The following is a 15,063-nucleotide window of genomic DNA, read 5'->3' as shown; positions in this document are numbered from 1 at the left end:
AAAGATTAACCTTAACAGGGAGTCCATGTCAAAAAGAGTACTACAGCCAAGCCTTCCTCTTCCCAGAACAAATTCCTAATGAACAAGTCATCATGCCACAGAGAAACCATCTAAAGAAATTTTAAATATTTAGATGATAAAGAAGATTATATATGACCCACAGAGAGATGAAAGGATGAGAGAGGTTTTAACAATTAAAATCTATGTCCCCTTCAAGGAATATCTCCTCCTACTTTCTGTGTATTTGTATGCAATAGAGAAAGGATTTTGCCAAGAGATTTTAAATGGAAATGTGAATTCATGCTTAACAACAACAGCAAAACCACCAAACCACAGATACCTGCTTGTTATTTAACAAGCATCCTAGCACAAATGTCTACCCCATCTACACTAATCTTCAACTGCTTGTCCAGAAGATTAGTTTCTAAATTGCTTCCTTTTTTTAAGACAGTGAACATTTCAGTATTGGTCCTGCCAGAGATGTGTGGACATGTGGTTGTCTTAACAATGGCTGAAAGGCAGACAACCCTGCAGTGTACACAGGCATTCACCTTTATCAGAAGAGCTTTCTGATATGCGCCCTCCAAAGTTAGTGTGTTGAGCCAAGAAGGAGAGAGAGGCATCTAGTGGCTTGTCTGGGTTGTTCTTTCCATCTTGTGAAAACGCTCTGGAGTTCTCATAGTTTACATATGATTCACCACTTATTTTCAACATATGCTTGCTCTTATGAGTAAAAGCACGTGAAAAAATATAGGGGATTTTTATTTTTTTTCTTCACAACTGTAAATCAGGACTAACTAAAAAAGACTTGAGGGCTCCATTTTTATTCTCTAATTCAACAACAGTTCCTTGTAGTTATGCTCTTCTTCAATGGAGAGAGACAGTGCTGTAAAGGGTCAATGATATTTTTCCAATAGAAGTATTTAGATGATTAAAACCACTTGTGAAGTTGAGCACTTGACAGTCTAAAGGTCAGCTTCTAGAACAGTAAAAACAAAGTGCAAACTTCTAAGCATCCTTGATAAGCAGAAATACTAAGGAATAATCATTGTGACTGACAGAAAACTTGCAAGTGTTACAGTTATTTCTTGTTGATTTTAAAGATCTTGTCTGTTAATACTGGCAAAATTTACTGTACACTGGCAAAAACATGAAAGGAAGCCATAATAATACAGAAATCTGAAATAAAGTTACAGACAAAGAAATAACCCTTTTAACACAGATTTTTCTGAAGCCTTGCTGAAGTCAGTCTTATAACTTAAGAGCTGTCCAACTGTCATATTTCCTTAGCATGAAAGGGATTTATTCTTCATGTTGTGAGATACTTTAATATTAATAGTTATCTAAAGTGCTTTAAGAGTTTTGACTATTTAACCTTGCTGCAAAAGGTTTCAGGCATCAGAAACATGGATTTTAACTGAAAATTAACAATCAAAACGTAATAAACTAAAAGGGGAAAAACCTAAGCAAACAATGTCAGCATTAAGATTCCTTACAAGGTGTATGGAAAATGTTCCAAGCATATAACAAATGTTGTTTTCTCAACTTTTCTCAATTGCAAAGGGAAATCCAGTTTTATTACCACAGGGTGAAAGACTGAGAACAGGACAAGCTTTTAGAACTAGAGAAGAAAGAGGTTGAATTCAGAGACAAGCTTTTCTTCTTGTTAACATGGGAGGGATGGAGACATCCTCCCTTAAAATTTTAGAGGGAACAAGAAACAGGTTTACTGCAGGGACTGTTTTCAGTGCATATAAATATTACACTGAACCGTTCCTTTATCAGTAGATTACACTTCCCTCCAGGAGCAGCTGGATTGCAAGTCAGTGTTGTCATACCAACAGACAGCAACTAAGGGCAGAATTAAAAGCTCATAAAGAAGAAGTCTTAGGACAATATACTGGAGGAAGTACATGTACTACCATACAGAAGTCAGCCCTAATCGAATGAAGAATCTGAACTGGCTTTCTCTATTGAAAATGCATCTCAGGCCTTTCACTACTGCTGTACAACAGAGAAACTCATATTTTCATAGCAATAGAACTGCCTTAGATCATCAAAACCCAGAAACTGTGCATTTCCACCTTATTTTCCTTGTGCTGATAGATGAAAAATAGTTGCAAACAACTTTTTTTAGAATGTGTTCACTAGAAGATTTTCCCCATACTTTGTGAGATTGGGAACATCTTAAAATAAACAGTTTTCATGCAGAGAAAACAGCTCACTCAGAAGCCTAGGAAATGTCTTGGAAGGTAAATATTATAGGCCACTTGAAACATCAGCAGCCCAGGCTGATGATATATGGAGTTCTTAGTAAAACAATTGGAATTCATATAAGCAGAATATTGGAAAATATGTGCAGAAGTCATGCTAGACTAGTAAAAAACAAAGACTAATCCAGGACAAGATAAAACAGTGGTAGTAAAGGTTTCCTAAAACAGAATAAAATTATTTTGCACCACCCTACACAGTGCAGATAAGTACTGAAGATGTCTTTTTGCCAAAATGGTTCAAATGGGCAATCTTTCTTTCCTAAAAAGTTAAATCTTAGAGTCAGTAACAACACAACAAGAACAAGGACACTTGCAGTCCTAGTCCCAGATCTTCCAATAATGATCTACAGGCATACTTAGTACAATCAGTTTCTTGGAAGTAACTTCTTGTGTTCTATCAAGGTCTTCAGGGAAAACTCCAGTTTGCATTACACTGAAATTTATTTTTCCCAGTCTCTGGTGAGGCCGCTTGTTACTGCTTAATGAAAACAAATATGCCTGACACCACTATTATATGGAAGAACATCAATGCTACACATATCATATATAAAATGTTGGCACAGAAGTTAGTCAGGTTCCTGAGACAAATGTAAAAAGTGAGCAGTAGAGTAATATCATTTTCTCTCTTAATTTCTTAGACAAAAAATCAATGGATGTAAAAAGTAATTTTTAAATGACATTTTAGAAACAGCTTCTTTGGAGATGTTAAGTTGCAGAACCATTTCAGAAAGATAAGTAAAAAGTTGATTTATCAGTTATGGATCTCTATTATTATCATTATTATCTCTATTATGTTGAATCAAGAGCTATGAGAAGCCCCAAAACAGAAAATGAATCAAAGGTATTATTATTACTGATTACTATTAGCTACTTAATATTCTTCTACCCAGTAAGAATGCAAATAAAGCAGCTGTGGTGACAGCTACTAGTATGTGCATTCAGATTACATAAGAGTTCCTCTCTCCACAAATGTACACGCACACACACTCACGAGAGACACACACATAGACACATACTTCTTTGATACTAATTACAGCTTGGAGAAAAAAAACAAAACAAAAAAAAAAAAAACAAAAAAAAAAAACACAAGAAGCAGATGACTCATAATTCTTTAGGACACATCAAGTGCTGGATGGGGATATTTTACTAAAAAATATTGTAGCTGATGAATCACTTCTACTGGGAACATTTCCTAGTAAACATTTGGTTCTAGCAGCATTAGTACTCCAAGAAGCATATACATAGTACTTCTTTGGTCTGGACAACATACTAGGATGTTTTAGAAAACACTCAAGAATCATATAAAAGTTGTTTGCAAGAGAGAGCCTGTGGGAAAAGACACATCAAGTACTCAATCGGATTAATTTCTCATTGTTCACTCCATCGAATGTGCTGTGTGAAGACTTAGGTATCAGAATCAAAGTCTTCACTTACTAATTTGAACATGTTCCTGAAATCACATTGACGTGATATCAAGTGGACAATGTGGCAAGCAAATAGACCACATTACAGTTAAAAGTTGAGGACCATTTCAGTGGTACTGAATGTACAAAGATAAAAACACCATTTCTTCCCAAATTAATTTGTGATGTAGAAGCAAATGACAGTATTAAGCACTCAAGTGAAACAAACTAGAAAAATGTGCAGATTAAGTAATCAATTTCTCCATTTATAAAAGTGAGAATCTAGAAGTTGTTATGTAAACTGGTATCTACTTTGCATATTCCACTCAGGATTAAATAACAAGCCTGGCAAAAAGCTCCGCACAACTCCTCCCAAAATTCAGATATGATGAGCATATGAAAGTGGAACTTGAGTTTTGGATCAAAAAGTAAGATCTCTAAAGATCTGTAAATCATATTATCAGCAGGAGTGGAGCAAGAATTTCCTTTATAACAGTGTATGACTCACATGTTTGTATCCACTATCTTACTTTAGGCAATGAGTAATGTACTATTCAGATGAAAAGATCTGGGTTTGAATTCATTCAGACAGGGGAAATTGGCTATGATATCCTCTTTGGGTGTTATCTCTATATCTCTTGCTTGCACTGGTTTTAGCTGTACAATATTTTGCCTCTGACCATTGTCAGGTTGCACATCTCACTTCTTAGAATACTGCAGATGAGATTGTTTCATTTTCCAGAAGACATTCAGCTATTCTGAAAGGTACCCTGTTGCAATCAAGAGAAAGTATAATACAGGGAAGAAAGAATAATTTTATAATTTTTCTTTTTTTTTTTTTTTTTTTTTTTATGTTTGTCTACTTACAAAGTAAAGCAAGTCAAACTGAAAACACCTCCCTTATGATTTCAGAAGGAATGTTACAACAATGTCAAGCTGAGATCCAGTTACTACAAGCACTAACTACCCTTCATTGAACTACTCCCAACAATGATTATAAGTCCATGCACAAACGCCTGTGGTAACTGTAGGCTTCTAGCTTGCAGAAGAAGTCTCCTAAGTGTAAATATGTAACTCAATGCACATTAAGCTACCTCCAGCTGTTAAATGATAATGCTTTTGGTATTGCATTCACTCCTCTATGTGTTTTCTATGGTTTGGGAAGATTCATGCTTTTGATAAATCCCAGTCTCATGTAATTCAAGATGACTTCTTTGTCCTCACAAGCTACTTCATAAATATGCACCAACAAAAGCAATAAAGCTACTTCGAAATGATATACAGACTTGTTTTAATCGAAGTATTCTCATAAACGAAGCTTCGCTTACATAAATCTTCTGAATAAAGAATGTCAATGTTTATTGTAACAGTGTATGTAAGAATAATAGACAGATGAAAAGAGACAAATTAAAACAGAAGTTCAACAAGATAAACTATTGCATTAAGTCATGCCATGAATCACGACCTTAAGCTTTTAAAAAAATTTAATACTAACATGGGACTGAATATAAATATTTTTCAACACCGTGAGTCTGAAATTCAAACTGAATTAGAGTTTTCCAGAATTTTTTGTAGTATTTTCTTTCAATTTGGCAGTAGAAATAAGCTTTGAATGAGAATCTGGAAAAAAAAAAAGAACTGTTTTATATTCAGGAAATACATAAAAGCACTGGATTCCCCGTACATGTATATATCTTCTGGCATCCTGTTTCAGCAAGGGTAGAAATTTCAACCCTGAAACCTTCAGGATATGATTTAATAATTCAGGCTCCAAACTCAGGAAATAGATCACAAGAAACTTTTCTTTGTCCATCACAGAATCCAGTTGTTATATACAGTTCAGCTTGCTTCTTTGAAGCTATGGGCAAAGATGAGTTTTGGAAGTAGGATGAGCATATAAAGAGGTCACAGCTGTACTTCTGTTGGTTATATCTGTGAGAAACCTTTGCTTTTTTCACATCATTACATTCAATGGCTTACAAGTACATTTTCTAACCCACTTAAGTAAAAATTAGTGTTGTTTGCAGCACCAAAACATTTGAACTGTTCAAGCCAAGCAGGTATATTTTACCAAATAAGTAGTCCGAAATGTGGGCAAGAGCAGTTCACCCAACATACCTGAAAGGACAGTAACTTTCAGCCAAAGTGGACCTTTGAGGACATAATCTCTTCAATGGAAGAGGACGTCTGACTCCATCTTAAACATAACTTGGGTGGGAGATGAAGCAGAAAGCCTTCTGTCAGGCTACCTCTGAATTGAATTTCCTGCTGAGCCTTCAGTAGAAAACCCTCAGCTTGTCTGGACTACCTCTTCCTCATCAATTCTCCTTTCATCCAAACCTCAATCAGAAAAAAAAAAAAAAATAGGAAGATAGGACTATAAAGTAGGATAACTCCTCTAGATTACTGGCAGCAGGTAACCTGATGTGAGCAGGAGATTGTAGTAAATGTCACTACTAAATAGCTATGTGCTAAGTAGAAGACCTTCAACTACAATAAACTCTCACAATAATCTTAAGCATAAATTTGCTCCCAGAGTTTCTATTCTTTAGTGAATGTAAGGAAATTTGTGTGTGTGAAGGAAGAGCATGTATTTCTCCAGTAAAAGAAAACTTACTGGTTTGAAATGTCTGTAAAGTTGGCTGCTTAACAAAATCATGGTCACATAAGAGGCAAAACACCTGCAGAAAACACCTTATTATTTACAGGTGCCTCACATAATTTTTTCCAGGAATAAGGTAGTCATTTTATAACAATCTTCACCTATAAAATGTATTCTTAATGATTAGAAGTGAATGATTTCTGCATAAGACCAAACTCTATACTATTATAACACAGTAAAGCCAGAATCTGACTTTCCTTTTTATATTGATTTTATTGTCAACAAGGAGCAAAAGGCATTTTATTCAGAAATCTACATTTCAATGCAATTAATTCAGCTTCTTTTTGAGGCTTGGCATTGGTGGAATAGATTCGATGGTATTCATTACTAGCACATTTAATCCTTTTTACTGATCCATTTCATATACTGGTGATAGCTTCTCCAAATCAAATGTTGCAATCAAAATCCATGCCTATTGTTAGATGGGTAGAAGACTAAAAGCTATCCTTTTCATTTTTTTTTTTCCTGCTAGTGCATATTTTATTATTGAGAGTGAATCATCCAGTGGGGTTTTTTATTTGTTTTATTTAAGGATTTATACAAGACAGGAAATAATAATATCCCCAAACTGAATCTTACAAGGGCTAGTTACTCACCTTCTATTACTGTTCTATGTTCCCCTGCGATTTCTGGCACTTAGTAGAGCTTCTCCTTGTGAAAAGGTGGTGGAAATAAGCAAAGCTCACTTGAGGAAGCCTTGAGCCTTCCTTTGGAGAAAAAGATCTGTGCCAAGATAACTTGATGTCACAAAAAGGATTTTTTCTCCTCCTTCTTACCCAGAACAAGGTTTAGAACATATACTGGTGAGAAGCAGCATCAGATTTTTCTTCAAGCCAGTTTTGAGGCACACATTTGAGTGCTAGTGTTTTATAAGTTGCTGAGGGCTCCAAACTTTTGGCTATTGGATGTTACTACAAAAAACTGTCTGAGGATAACAGATGCATCACTAATTTGCAAAGACTGACTTAGCTGCTTTATGCATTTGACTCCAGGACAATAAATATATCTGTTATTTTACTGATAAGTGTTATACCTTTATCCAGATTAGAGCTAAGCACTTAAGCTCCTAGTGACATGGACCTGAAGACCTAACATGTTTAGGAGGAACAGTGTTCCAGTCCTGCTTTTAATAACACCATTCAAAGTCACTCATTATTATGCATCTTAGATTGGTTTTCCTGTTTTTTAGATTGGTTTGCTGAGGCTCTGTGCTGTAGTGCCTCATTCTAAATCCCTCTGTGGTCTAATAGGATTTTCAGTGCTTGGACAATTTGCTCCAATGAAAATCATTAGAAGCTAGTTCTCATTTTCAGCTAGCCATTCTCATTATTAACTATGCAATTAGGTTTTTGAAAACCCTGTTTGACATCTTACTGCATGCTTGGAAACCTAATTTACTTAAAAAATTGGCTAATGGCCCCTATTTTTCTTGATGCTTATTCTTGGAAGAGAAATAAGCACAAAGTTTTAAAAAAAATCAGATATAGTCAAAGCTTCTTCCCTGTATTAACATCCTTACTCAGTTTCATACCACGTATCACTCCTACTTCAGTGCTTCAGCATTATTCAAGAAATTCAGTGTAAATAAGATAAATCATATTGTATTCCTTTCTGTGTTGTTTTGGCCTCATATCCCATTAAATTTAACAATAGAATCATAGAATCATTTAGGTTAGAAAGGACCTTTAATACCATTAATTTCTACCATAAACCTAATACTGCCAAGTCCACCACAAAATTATGTCTACCCACCTTTTAAAATCCTCTAGGGATGGTGACTCAACCACTTCCCTGGGCAGCCTGTTCCAAAGCTTGACAACCATTTCAGTGAAGAAATTTTTCATAATATCTAATCTAAACCTTCCCTGGTTCAATTTAAGGCCATTTCCTCTTGTCCTATCACTTGTTACTTGGGAGACCGACACCCTCTTTGCTACAACCTCATTTCAGGTAGTTCTAGAGAGTGATAAGGTCTCCACTGAACCTCATTTTCTTCAGGCTAAACAATCCCAGTTCCCTCAGCTGCTCCTCATGGGACTTGTGCTCCAGACTCTTCACTAGCTTCGTTGCCCTTCTTTGGACATGCTCCAACATCTCAATGTCTTTCTTGTAGTGAAGGGCCCAAAACTGAACACAGTATTTGATGTGCGGCATCACAAGTGCCAAGTACAGGGGGATGATCATTTCTTTCATCCTGCTGGTCACATTATTTCTGATATATGCAAGGATGATGTTGGACTTCTTGGCCACCTAGGCACACAGCCAACTCATTCAGCCAGCTGTCAACCAACATGCCCAGGTCCTTTTCTACCACATAGCTTTCCAGCCACTTTTCCCTAAGCCTGCAGCACTACATGGGGCTGTTGTGACCCAAGTGCAGGACCCAGCCCTTAGCCCTGTTGAACATCATACAGTTGGCCTCATCCCATCAATCCAGCCTGTTCAGATCTCTTTATAGAACCTTCCCACCCCCAAGCAGATCAACACCCCTACCCAACTTGGTGTTATCTGCAAACTTACTGAGGCTGCACTCGATCCCCTAGTCCAGATCATTGAAAATGGTATTAAACAGACCTGGCCCCAAGACTGAGCCCTGGGGAACACCAGCTGTGAGCAGCCACTGGATTTAACTGAATTTAACTCCATTCACCACAACAGTTTGGGTTTGGCCATCCAGCCAGTTTTTCACCCAGAAAAGAGTATACCAATCCAAGCCATGAGCAGCCAATTTCTCCAGGAGAATGCTGTGGGAAATGGTGTCACTTTACTAAAGTCCAGGTAAACAACATCCACAGGCTTTCCTTTATCCACTAAGTGGGTCAATTATCATAGAAGGAGATTGGGCTAGTGAAGCAGAACCTGCCTTTCTTAAACCCATGATGACTGGATGTGATCATGTCTTGTATGTACAGCATGATGACACTCAAGATGATCTGCTCCATAACCTTCCCCAGGACCAAGGTCAGAGTGAAAGGCCTATAGTTCTCCAGATCCTCCTTCCAGCCCTTCATGTAGACAAGCATCACATTTACTGACCTCCAGTCAACTGGGACCTCCCTGGTTAGCCAGGACTTCTGACAAATGATTGAAAGTGGCTTGGTGAGCATTTCCACTACTTTCCTCATTACCTTTGGTCCCATAGATACCATAAGGCACCATAAGTTCCATATGGCCTCATAGACTTGTGTGTGTCTAAGTGATGTAGCAGGTCACTAACCATTTCCCCTTGGATTATGGGGACTTCATTTTGCTCCCAATCCCTGTCTTTCAGCTCAGGGTGCTGGGTAACTGGAGAACAACTGCTCTTACTATTACGATGGAGGCAAGGAAGGCATTAAGTACCTCAGGCTTTTCCTCATCCTTTGTCACTACATACAATAAAGAATGGAGATAATCCTTAGCCCTCCTTTTGTTAATGTATATATAGAAACATTTTTTATTGTCTTTTACAACAGTAGTCAGATTAAGTTCTAGTTGGACTTTGGCCCTTCTACTTTTCTCCCTGCATAACCTCATGATACCTTTGTAGTCCTCCTGAGTTGCTTATCACTTCTTCCAAAGATTATAATCTCTTTTTTTTTCCTGAGTTTCAGCCAAAGCTCTCTGTTCAGACAGGTTGGTATTCTTCCCCTCTGGCTCATCTTTCAGTACATGGGGATGGCCTGGTCCTGCAACTTCAGGATTTCCTTCTTGAAGAATGTCCAGTTGTCCCAGACTCCTTTGCCCTTCAGGACTGCCTCCCAGGGGACTCTGTCAGCCATGCTCCTAAACAGGCCAAAGTCTGGCCTCCAGAAGTCCAAGGTAGCAGTTCTACTGATCCCCTTCTTACTTCTCCAAGAGTCAAACACTATCATTTCATGATCACTGTGCCCAAGACAGCCTCCAACCATCATATCACCCACAAGTCCTTATCTGTTCACAAAAAACAGGTCCATCAGACCACCTTCCCTAGTTGGCTCACTATCCAGCTGTGTCAGGAAGTATTTTCCACACACTCCAGGAAATTCCTGGACTGTTTCCTCTCCACTGTATTATATTTCCAGCATGTCCTGGTTGGGGCTGGACTAGAGTTCCTGTTGGTTTGACAGCGGGAGGAGTGCTGCAGCACACTGACACCCCAGGGGCTCCCCAGGTCCTAGTGCCCTCACCTGTGTGCGGGGGCGGGGGGAGCACAGCTGGAGGGCTGGGCCCGGATTGGCTGATAGTCCATGTCACGTGACATTGTGCTCACTATATAAAGGCAGGAGTGAGCTGGGAGAGGATCTCACTTCTGAGAGTGTGGCTGTGGGGCCTTTGTGTTGGGGATCACTGGCTGGGAGTAGCTGTGAGTAGGTCGGCAGGTGGTGAGCGACTGTATTATACATTACCTGTTTATACTGTCACTGTATTAGTCTATTACTGTTATTAAACTGTTTTTATCTCAACCCGTGAGTCTCCCTTTGCCCCTCTGATTCCCTCCCCATTCCCAAGTGTGGGGGAGGGTGGGTGAGCGGCTGCATGGCGTTTAGCTGCTGACCAGGCTCAAACCACGACACAGAAGATGTCTGGTAAGTTGAAGTTCCTCATGAGAATAGGGGCTAGTGATTGTGAGAACTCTCCCAGCTTCTTATAGAATATTTCATCTGCCTCTTCATCCTGGTTAGGTGGTCTATAACAGACTCCCACCATGATATTTACCTTTTTAGCCTTCGCCCTGATTCTTACGCATAAACACTCAACACTCTCATCACCATATCATAACTGTGATAAATAATATTTACTAATAACATTATTTAAAAAAAATCTTTTTCTTAATGTTTTCAGGGGGTATTAAATCATATATGTTTCACTTCAGCTGAGAATTAGAGGAAGTTGCTGGACTGAAGTGGAGTCTCGAAATGTGTCAGAGGGGAGATTTAACTCTCCAGTAGCTCACATGAAGTTCTCCCTGTCAGTATAACCCTTACGTCATATCACAGGGGAAAAATAAATAAAAATAAAACACATTTCAAGTTTGCTCCACAAGAATAGCCCACTTAGATATTTCATAGAACTTCCAGAAACAGATTCAAGATGATAAATAAGACAGTACAGTTTTCCAGGCTGAAAATAACAAAAAGCCAGTTTATTGACAACCCATTATGTGGATTTCCTATATGAGTTTTCTCCGTGGAAACTTCTTTCCCCACCTTCATCTTTAATGCAGGCTCAGCTGTAAGGGACATTTTGTTTTTCCACCTGAGGCATCATACAGACTGTAGGCAAGTCCCTGGTACAGGTTTAACAGGGCTATTCTTGCTTAAACATTAATATTGGTGATGTTCTTTCTGATATCTCTCTTTGCGTATCTCCTTCACTTTTCCCACTATCAAATCCAGCTGAACTAACAAATATAAAAGCTTTTAAAAAACTCATTGAACTAGCATGTTCGTTATCACCTACAAGCATACTTAAAACTCATAATCAAGCAGACAAAAAAAAAATTCCTGCTGCCTGCAAACTGCAGCTCTTCTCTTTTATTTCCATAATTGAAGTGTCTTGTGAGAAAGGAACTTCAGCATTGTAGCTCCAGAGAAGGCACAGAATTAAGACCCATACCTGATTACAGAAGCTTTATTGTATGAAGTTGGAATCTTACCAAATATGTAGTTGATACAATTTCATATATATTAAAAGAAAATATGTAATGTTGTACTGAAAAAACTGAGTAAATAATAGAAATTACTCCTCCTATGCTCCAAAGGCTGGTTCTGTACTTCTTGCAGAAATAATATGGAGTGACTTAGTTTAGGGTTCCTCATGTCAATTCCTCCTCACAGCCTGGTTTGTTTTTTTTATTAGCTGTATAATGTGCAAAAATTTTAAGAATTGTTACCTAAGTAGGTGATATTTTTCTGAAATCTATTGTTTTTACTGCCTCAATTATCAAGTCAAATAGATGGAGAAAATTTATTTTGAGACATATGTTTAATTAAAGTAACCAAGTTTGTCATGGTTCATAATAAGTTGAATTTACAACAGAAAAGACATTTAATTCCTCTAGGACCTTTTGGAAATAATTAGATTTGTGGAGTGGAAGCAAATCAATCTCTTCATCAGTAGAGCATATCCCAGTCTAAAAGCAGGATGATCCGAAAAAGGCATAATTCAGAAACTCCTTTGCTCCTTAAGATGGAGTTAAACCACTTAGAGGAGTTGTAGTGACCTGAAGATTTTCATCTGTTTTTCCACCAGCTGAAATATATTTTGACGTTTCTAATGTGGATTTAGTTTAACTGAAAAATTTTAAAACTGTCCAGTTAATTGCACCTCTCTATGGTAGTATCAATCATTCAACTATGAATTCAAAACTGAAATTTCCTGTTTAAAAATCATTAACTCAAAATTTCAGAAGTTGGAAGAGCAGCCTGAGTTGCTTAGTGCATGTCTTGGATGCACCTGTTTAACTTCTTTTTTTAACCTGAGGTATTGAGAATATAAAAACTTCACATTTTTGTTTAAAAATCAGGTGTTAATAATGACAGAAACTATGGATTTAAGAAAATATTATCAGGCTCACAATACAGTCATAAGAAGTGACAGCACTGAAACTGTGAATGTGGGTGCCCTCAACACAAAAAAGCCAAGGAAGCACATAGCTTCAAAGGCAGGCAGGGTATCATGGTGCTGCATTCTCAATGTTGTTAAAAAAGAAAGCAAGAAAACAAATTCTGACCAGCTTTATTTTACAATGTTTTGTTTTTTAGCAGAATTTGCTCAGTTAAATACCTCATGATTGATAAAATTAATCAAAAATATTTTAAAAACAAATATCAGTAACATAAATAGCTGCATTCAGAGAGAGCTTTAAAGATACCACTTAGTAGACAAGAATATCAGTCTTATACTGTTCCAATGTATTTACATTATGCAATTGTGAAATTCTGGTAGAAACTAAATCCTTTATAGTATTGATAAACTGAAAGAGATGAACATATACACATGCAGAAGGAGGACATGGCTCTTGAACGGGAGCCAGGCTGAAACATTTCAAAGAAATAGGCATATGGAACCATCTCCTATATCTTCACAAGAAGGGATTAAGAACACAAAAACTAAATCGACATCCTGATCTCACTGCCAGCACCCATTTAAGAAGGAAACATCAGGTTTTCTATTTCAGTACAATATTTTCATTCTTTTGTTATTATTGATGGTATTGTTGTTCTTTGTGACTGTAGCTTATAAAGCTGCACGGTAAAGAGCTTAATTGAAAAGTTCTGTGAAACCAACAGACTGTCTGGCACACGAAGTATTTATACTTCAAATGAACTGTCACAAATGAGTGTTTAGTCTTAATAACATACTTACTAAAGGTTAATCGCTGGCTGATAAAAATATGTGCTTTGAGCAGGAATGAAAAATGAATGTGGTCGGTCTACTCTCTATTTAGGAGCTACACAGATAATAAAATCTTACAATATTTTTAATTTATTGAATATTTATGGATTTAATGTTAGTACTTGGGAACAAATGGATTTTATATATAAATATATATATATAATAAATATATATATAAAATAAATCTATATAAATAAATCAATTAATTGTTGAACAAGCCTCATAGTAATGCTCAGCAAAATTAAATCATATGACATTAATATAGATGTGACACAGATAGAACAGGTCCAACAGAAAGCTGATTGGAAGGTGTCCAAACATTTCCCTTTTTGTTCAGGGCATTTCAGTGCTAGCAGAAAAAACCAAATTACCTTGAAAAGTTTGGAGGTTTTTGATATGGTTTATGAATATTGCTCTTGATAATGTACATAATGACTTGAACTTTTGCTGTTCTTCACTGTTATGAATATTTCAGACTGTTCACATCACAAAGTGCAGTCTCCTAAGTTGGAAAATGACACTGGGTTATAACATTTGTGATGGTACTTCCTAAGCTGCTGACTGAAGATCTATGGTTTTGCAAAGACTGTTTTCCTTGTTTACACCTCATCAGTATCAAAATAGTAACCCTCTGGATAAAAAAAAAAAAAAATAGTGGATATATTTCTAGCTATTTCACACTTTTTAACATATTAAAAAAAATAGTCTATCAAGTTATTGAGTTCTTTTGCAATAGGTTTTGAACTTGTTTTTAGATTTTCCTGAGAGTACTTTTGTGATAATTAAGTTTCTCATTGCATATCAGATCTTTCAGTATAAATAATTCCTGCTCCAATGAACTGCTGTTTCCATAATTTTATTTGAACATGTCCAGTTATTCCATGAGGAGATGAGTCTTTAAGAAGAACCTGAAAGTTTACTTTCCTTTCTCTCTGAGAATTACAAAAATCTCCAATTTCTTAAAGGTAAAATACTATATCCATATTTATTTTCTCTTCCAGTGCCATAGAAAGATGGACAGAAAAGTTTAAGTTTTGTTAATAAAATATATAATTATGAAAAATAATGGTCTCCTGGGAATTTGTCACTGAGAATTATTAATTTTACTGTGTTATTACAGTGTGTATATAAAATACATCCTGGAATACCTGAACAGCTTCTCAAGACAGATTCTAACACCCAAAGTAGGATTAGAACTCCTGGAAATTTGAGTATCCTTTCTCTTATTTCCCTATTACTTTTTTTCTTCAGAAAATGCTTTTCCAGTAAACTAGGAGACAAAAAAAATATTATTCTTAGTATCCGAAATACATACTTACCTTTGTATTTTTCTCCTTTTCCTTCCTCTTTCTTACAGTCTTTCCTG

This window comes from Tyto alba, unplaced genomic scaffold (genome assembly GCF_018691265.1).
Source record: "Tyto alba isolate M040663 unplaced genomic scaffold, T.alba_DEE_v4.0 Super-Scaffold_13, whole genome shotgun sequence".
In the NCBI taxonomy this organism is placed as follows: Eukaryota; Metazoa; Chordata; class Aves; order Strigiformes; family Tytonidae; genus Tyto; species Tyto alba.
The sequence above is the reverse complement of the archived record's forward strand: the minus strand, read 5'-3'. Positions refer to the sequence as shown.